We start from the raw sequence: 8,455 nt of genomic DNA, 5'->3' as shown, positions 1-8,455 counted from the left end.
TAGGGTAAGTTTAGCCAGAGAAGTTCTTATCCCAATAAAATGTCATGAGTTGAAAATATTAGTGTTTCATGTGTTTTACTGGTTTTCAGCACAACAAAAATATGAGTAGATAAAATACAGTGTTTATAAAGGAAACACTGAGTTTAACTGGAGTTTTTTTCCAAAGTGATCATTTGTATGTAGCTCACTGTGATAGTGAGGATTTTTAGAATTTCTTCGGCTAGTGTTGGAGCAATAGGATAGGAAGCTTTCTGACAGAAGAAAGATGTGGGCCTCAGTTTCCATGTTTTCTAAGGAAAAAAAAAACTCAAAAGAACAAAAAAACCCTCCCAAAATATACAGATTTGAAGAGTTTTGTGGACAACAACCATTTCATCTGACATACACAGAAAATAGTGACTCTACTTTGTGATTAAGAAGGAAAGATAGAAATTACTCCCAAGAATCTGGGGCCATCAGTAGAAGCAAGTACAGTGATGGATATACTCATATGAAGGAGTTAAACCATAGGTCCTCTGAGCTCCTGATCACACTCCTTAAGGGGAGGAGAAATGAAGGAAAATACAGCCCCATAAGCTGCCCAGAGCCTTGATGCTCTCAGACAAAAGGTTCATTCTTCATTTATGATTGTAGTAAAGTTCTCATTTGTATTCTTCCTAAATTACTTAGTCTTTGCAAATGGAGTTTGCCATTTTCGAGAAGTTTGCATTTTTCTCTACTGATGGGAAGAGTTTCGAGCCAAGTGAAGTGTGGTCATGAAATCCACATTTCTCTCTTTCCACTCAGCCCTCTCCTCCAGCCCCTCCCGGAGACATACACACTAAATGGCCAGGGCCCTTTAAGCGAACAAAGGCTTCATCAGAAGAACCCCATGTGCACACATGCCACGTGAGTGTGAGCTCACTTTGTATTATTTACTGGTTTGTGTAATGTTTTACTACCAAAACATTACTTCTTATTGACATTGTTTCTTATAGAAAAATAAAAATAACTGACATTTCAGAAAATATATTGGAAGGCAGTGTGACTTCACACACCAAGCAATAAAAAAAAAAACTAAGGATTTAATCTTGAATCATGTCTCTGCTGTGACTCACTGTGTGACGAGAAAGAAGTCACTAAATTATCTCAGCTTCTAAGCCTCATCCTAGAAAAAGAATGATATTTTCCTGCAAAGGAGGGGGGGCAAAATTTGCCACCCCAAAATACATCTCATTGGTATAAGGATTATCTGGTTTGGTTATTTTTAAGAAACAGTGGACACACGAGAAGCTCTGGAAACAGAGGAGAAGTTTTCCTTTTATAAGAGACATTTACTTTTATAAAAGAAATCTTTATGTGTGACTGTGTCTCCTTTTCTTGCCCAGGAAGTAAAGGATGACTAACTCTCCAGAACATCTAATTTTTGGGGAAGGCAAGTTCTTAAATCTGCATCACAAACATACTCTGGTGTTGTGCCTGCAAACCTCCCCAAAATGTCTCCCCAGCCCTCAACCACTTTTTGTCTTTAGCTTGGGATGGAGTTTAAGGAGGTGGCTTGGGTCATTTCAAGGAATTCCTCAGTTTTCCCAGGTTTCCCAGGTATCCAGGAAGACTGTGTGTTATTAAATTTCTTTCTTCTTTTCTTCTGTTCATCTGTCTTTTGTTACAGGGGCTTCTCAGCTTAGAACCTAGAAGTACACAGGGAAAAATATTTTTCCTCCCAACACCTGAGATGGGGAAGTCACATAATAGTTACTGAAAATATTTTGTAGATTTAAAAATAGTTGAGAGAGAGAGAGACAGAGAGAAAAAGGGATGCAGGGTTAAATTTTTACTTAGTAATAATCAGATATGGAAAAAATATAGCTTATGTATGTTCTACAGTGGACTTATTTATTTTCAGCAGTCCTTTCCCTAACAAGCTTAGCACTTACAAAGCTATGGAAGGCCCGGGGAGAGGGATGGAGAAAAGTGAGGGGTGAGGGCAACCTACACTGAGCCACAGACACTTTCATTTTAAATAGTTTTCTTTTAGTGAATGTTATTTTCAGAAAATTGCTCAGCTTTTTTGGACTTTCTTTTTCACATGGTACTCTTCCCTAAAATGGCACCAAGGCACCTGAGGGCGACAGGGTACAAGAAGGTCTCAGGTTCACATGGCTTCTGCCAGTTGGCTCGAGCTTCTGGACTCACATCTACTGAAAGGCAGTTCATCCTGTCTTATTTATTGGAGTATATTCTAGCATCCACTGCTAAGGTCCATGGTCTCCATCCATTTGCTCCTAGTGACAAAAGTCCTATTCTTTAGAATAATTCTCTCTGTCTGTATATACATACATGTACACACACGTATCCTATTGGTTCTGTTTCTCTAGAGAACCCTGAGTAATACAGCTACCATGTGTCAGGCACCTTTCCTACCTGAAGGGATACAGAGATGAATAAGTCATCGTTCTTGTCTTTTTTTTTTTTTTTTTTGGTCCAACTATTTTTATTTTTATTTTCTAACTTTAATTTTATTTCACTTATTTTTGGGGAGGAGGTAATTAGGTTTATTTATTTATTTACTTTTAAATGGAGGTGCTGGGGATTGAACCCAGGACCTCCTGCATGCTAAGCACATGCTCTGCCATGGAGCTATACCCTCCCCACCGTTCTTTTCTTCTTTACATAATTGTCTCCCTTAGAAAGCAGACTTCAAATAGATTCCATTCAACCCACACCTTCAACAGAGATGTATAATTCTCAAAACAATCACTCTTATGTTACCTAATCCTTTCAAACAAATGACATCGATGATCAACAAAGTGCAGGTCATCTGTAAAGAGGGGGAAAATGAGCTCAAGGGTTTTAAGTAACTCACCCAGAATTAGGCAGTAGCAGACCTGGAAAGTTCTCCTCCTCCTCTAGCGGTTTTCTTATATGTTACTGAAACCACTACGCCATACACTTACATTTCTTTAAATGGATACAGTGCAGGTTAATTGGGATAGTTTAAAATTACCAAAGGTATTTTTCTGTAAATGGGCAAGTACACAAAGACTTATACTATATACTGTTGGTCATCAGAATTATAACAGTGAAAACTGAAAGCATGTCAATGCTCCACAGGAAAGAATTAATTAAATTACTGTGCACAAATACAAGATCACTTTGAGCATATTCAAATGATTCAGAGGCGTATATTTATGTATATATGTTCACATGGAGGAGTATTTGTATCCATTCATTTATTCATTCAATAATTATGCAGCTACCAAGTGCTGAACAAGGTTTTACATACTTAGCATACATTAGTGACCCAAACAAAGACTCCAGGCCTTGTGTACTTTCTTGGGGGGCTGACAGGTATTAAATAATAAACATAGAAATGTGATAGAAAAAATAGATGCACAGCGGCAGATAAGGAGGACCAGTGGTGGAAGGAAGAGTCGGAGAGCAGGTGGCCCTTTTAGAGGCAATCAGCAGAGGATGTTCGAGAAAAGACAGCAGATAAGTGACAGAGTTAGCCATGCTGCTATGTGGGGGAGAACATCCCAGGCAGAGGGAACAACCAGTGCAAAGCCCTAAGGCAGGGGGGTGCATAGTGCATCTAAGGTACAACAAAGATGTGGAGCGGATGGAGCAGCTGCAGAAGAGATGTCTGAGAGGAACGGGGCACCCACCACTCAGAGTCCTTCAGCTTTTATTCTGACTGAAATAGGAAGCCATTTTTAGGTTTTGAGTAGAACAGGAACAGAATTCAATGTATATTTAAAGAATTCATCATTTGGCCTGCTGTAGTAAGAAGGGTCTTTAGGAGAAAAGGGGGGAAAGCAGTAGCCAAGACATGGAAACAACCTAAATGTCCATCGATAGATGATTGGAAAGAGAAGTTGTGGTATATTTATATAATAGAATACTACTCAGCCTTAAAAAATAATAAAATAATGCCATTGGCAGCAACATGGATGGACCTGGAGGTTGTCATTCTAACTGAAGTAAGCCCGAAAGAGAAAGAAAAATACCATATGCTATCACTTATATGTGGAATCTAAAAAAATGACCCAGGTGAACTTATTTACAAAACAGAAACAGACTCACAGACATAGAAAGCAAACTTACAATTACCAGGAAGGAAGGGGGTGGGAAGGGATAAGTAGGAGTTCGAGATTTGCAGACACTACCTACTATATATAAAATAGATAAACAAGAAGTGCATACTGCATAGCACAGGGAACTATATGCAATATCTTGTAGTAACCTATGATGAAAAAGAATATGAAAGTGGATATATGTATGTATATGTATGACTGAAGCCTTATGCTGTACACTGGAAATTGTCACAACATTGTTAACTGACCATACTTCAATAAAAAAAAAATTTTAAGCCAAAAAAAAAAAAAAAAATGCAGTTGGGTTCACATGGCTCTTAGTCTTTCAAAGTAGAATATCCCGTAGGCCGTTAGAGAAGAGGACAAAGAGGAAAAGGAGGAAGAGAGGGGAGAAGGATTCTCTTTTTATTTGTTCCCACATTGGGAGATTTTCGATAACTTAATAGTGTGTCTTTAATTTGATACAAACTGACAGATGCCTCTAAATAGCACCAACATGTCATGCAAATTTGTAGCAGTCAGTTTTTTATGAGCTTAAAACAATATAAAAAAATTAAAAGTTACTTCATAGGAATGTACAAAAGAATATTCTGGAGAGAGTTAGAAAACACTACTTAGAAAGAGTGATTGGCAACTTTTGGCTTCTATTCAGTGTTAAAGGTGAACAGCTGATATAAAACACTGTCTTAAAAGGTTGCCAATTATTAAATATAATATATATTGAAAATTAAGAAAAAAGGTTTTTTGCCCAGATTTATTTAGAAAAATTTTGAGTGCCTTTCCTCCCTTCTCAAATATCTCATTCATAACAGGCTGTAAATAAATACTTATCAAAAAAAAGTTTTCATGAAAGAGCTTTGTGTCTGATTAGAAGTAGGCATACTGCAAATGACATTCCACAGAAGAGGCAAAAAGGAGACCAAAGACACTGAGTAACTACATCACAGAACTTTACACACGCTGCCCATTCTTGAATAGCATAATTAAAAGCAGACTATGTGCTTTAAAATTGGTGTATTTAGAAGGCTGTTACAATCGCCAAACACTACAAAGGGAAGGAAAAAAAGAGCATTTTGAAAGCAGTTATAACACATTTCAGCCATTTCACTGGTTTCTCGGATCAGACTGAAAACTGAAAGTTCAGTTCTGCCTGAAGTTGCTCGGCAAGGATCACTGTTCTGAGAGCTTTTCAACCACTTCTTCAAGGCCAACTCAAGCAAGAAATTTAAATCTACCCTCCATTATCAGTGATGATGGCATCACAAACCTGTGTACCTTTTAACTGTAAGGCAACAGGCATTTAAAATTTCAAATCTTAGAGTATTGCAAGAGGTTTTGGGAATACAAGTGTAATTGACCTTTAAATGCTGCGTCCTAGGGGAACAGTTCTAAACCTGAACGCATGTGAAATGTAGACATCATCATTTATTGCAGCATAATGTTATCTTGTCCACAGGCAACTGGCTGTGTCTACAGAAATTCAGCCAGTATACCGGGCCAGAGCAGGTCCCGGCAATGGTGCAGGGGCCAGACATACCTCAGCAAACATACACCTGTTAGCTATGCAGATATCCACTGCAGATTCTGGCTGCACAGGGCTTCACAAGCAATGCCAGATGCACCGGCCTCAGTAGAGGTACAGGTCATTAGCTAGCATTGGCAGTGCCAGGGTACATATGCTCTGTTTGACTGCAGCTTTAAACTTGGCCTTGTATACCTCCTCCAGGGGAAGGAGATGGTCAGTATATGCTGGCAGGTCTCAGGGGCCTTAACAAGCAGGTGCAACAGAAGTAAGGATTCAAGAAAAACACAGGAAAAAAAAAAAAGGGAGCCTTTACAGTCCTTATATACATTGATGATTAGATCAGCGTTTCCTGGTTTTACACTGCAAAGCATTAACGAGGTCCTAGGGGTAAAACTGTTAGGACGTTACCTGGTTAGCTGCCCGAAATGTTACTATGCACACAGAGCCAAGAAGGGAACTGTGGAGTTCGAGTTTTAGATTCAAAGACTTGTCCACGGGGTTATCATCCCCACTACGTGGTCTCCATCTGGCTCTTCACTGGTTAATTACACAAGAGGAGGACTCTTTCCCTGGGAGCCAGGATATTTTTAAGCCTGAGCATTTCCATAGGCAGTAGAAACAGTTCCTAAGACTCAAGACAGAAAACACTCACAAGAGACTATCCATGCTCTGTCACTAGATGGAGCCCACACTCAGTGCAGTTTTGGGGTGTCGGAACTGTGATTCAAAATCAACAGGAGATTTAAGATACTTCAAATATGTTGGATGGGAAAGAAAGGCACCTAAAAAAGCTGGGTGATTGCAGAGGCTGTTATACAAAATTTGAAACTTTGCAAGAGGGTAGCTGTGTCTTTAATGCCATTCATACTTCAGACATATCTGACAGGCTACATGCAATAACATAGTTGGAAGTCATTTGGACTGCACAACGGAAAAAGATAACTTTGAGCCTTGGAGTTGGACTGATTAATATGCTATTCTGCCCTAGTTCAGAGACTTCTGGGAGTATTGTTTCAGGGGCAAAATCCATCTGCCTGTTTTCCTCAGGAGGATAACCAGAGAAGCAGGGGTTGGTACTGGGGAGGCCTCTTGAAGGTGGGCACATTTTGGCTGCAGAGAGGGCACATTTTGGCAGTTAAGGGAGGACATAAGGCCCTTAACTGACTCCAGGTCAGGGGCTGGTAAACCTTTCCTGTAAAGGCAAGTATGTATTTTTGGCTTTGCAGGCCAGATGGTCTTTGTCACAATGACTCAGTTCTTCCAGCTTGTAGTACAGAAATAGCCATAGGCAATATGTAAACAAACAAGGGTCATTGTGACCAGTGAAACCTTATTTATGGACACTGAAATTTGAATTCCATTTGATTTCCATGTGGCACAAAAATTGCTCTTCTTTTGATTTTTAAAAAACCGTTTCCAAATACTGAAGTCCAGTCTTTTCTCCCGGGTTATGCAAAAACAGGCAGCAGGCTGGAACGGCCCCTAGGCTGCGATCTTTGCTGACCCCTGAACTAAGTTAAAAGGTACGTCCAGCGTGCTCAGGTGGCAGATCTTTTGGCCTAAATGTAATGTTTCCTTTTCTGACGCAGGACATCTTTCAGTTATACTTCTGGCCTCTTGTTATACCCCTTACACCTTCTTATGGCTGTCGTTAAACAGGATTGGTGGATCATGCCATTAGTTCATATTTCTCAATCGGACAGAACTAAGCTATTGAGGTATTGAAGCTACCTAAACTGCAGGTAGATCAGTGAGTCATTGATAACTACTCTTACTACTTCTCTGAGCTGTAGGAGTCGATAACCTGTGCAGGTAGGTCCCATTTGCAGACAGACTTCCCCTCAGGAGGTCTATGACAGACTTTGTTTTAATACTCGCCAGCCAGCCCACCTGTCAGGGGAAATTGATTCCATTACCAGTTCCAGGTGGATCCTGATTAGACCTAACCCATCATTTCCAACTCCTCCAACAGTAACGGGTTCGGCAAACTTGGTTTAAAGCCAGTGAGCATTTGTAATATGTGATGGCCAATGTCACTAGTCGAGGATGGCATAGTGACCTGAGTTGCTTCATATATTTTTCCAAAATTGGAGATGTTTTTCCTCTCTTTCACTGAATATGAACAAGAAAACATGTTGCTATGTAACTAATGTCGGCATTGAAGGAAACAAACACAAGGACAAAGCTGGCATGCTGAGAACACAGCTGAGAGACAGGGAAATGCTCCCATAGCTCCAGCTCATACAGGAGGAGAACCCACCTTACCTCTGGGTTTCCTGTTTTGTGAGAAAATGCACTTCTGTGTTGTGTAAGATTTCTATAGCTTGTAGCCATAATGGGCTACTTAAAAGGGGACAGAGGGTGATTTTACATTTGTATTTTTTTCATTGTACAAATAATAAATTATTAATTTAGAAAAAAAGATAAACAAAAAGAGAAAAAAGCCCACCATTAAGAAACAACCAAGGTTAGCATATTATCATGTGCAGAGGTCCCCCAGGTACACACACATATGTGTGTATTTTGCATTAGCAAAGATACCCTATGCATGGTGTTTACTTTCTAGCAATTAAAACTTTTTAAATAGTTTCAAATCTACCAAAAAGTGATACAGAAGTACAGAGTCTTCCTATTTACCCCATATCCAGTTTATTTTAGCATGGTGTATTTATCACGATGAAAAGGCAATATTGATATATTATTATTCACTGAAGTCCATGCTGAATTCATATTCCCTTAGTTTGTAACCAGTGTTCTTTTTCTGTTCCAGAATTCTGTCCAGGATACCATATCCTATGCAGCTCTCCTGGCTCTTCAGTTCCTCTTGGCTGTGACAGTTTCTGAGATTTTCCTT

This window comes from Camelus ferus, chromosome 7, assembly GCF_009834535.1.
Source record: "Camelus ferus isolate YT-003-E chromosome 7, BCGSAC_Cfer_1.0, whole genome shotgun sequence".
Lineage (NCBI taxonomy): Eukaryota > Metazoa > Chordata > Mammalia > Artiodactyla > Camelidae > Camelus > Camelus ferus.
Note: the sequence above shows the minus strand (reverse complement) of the source record.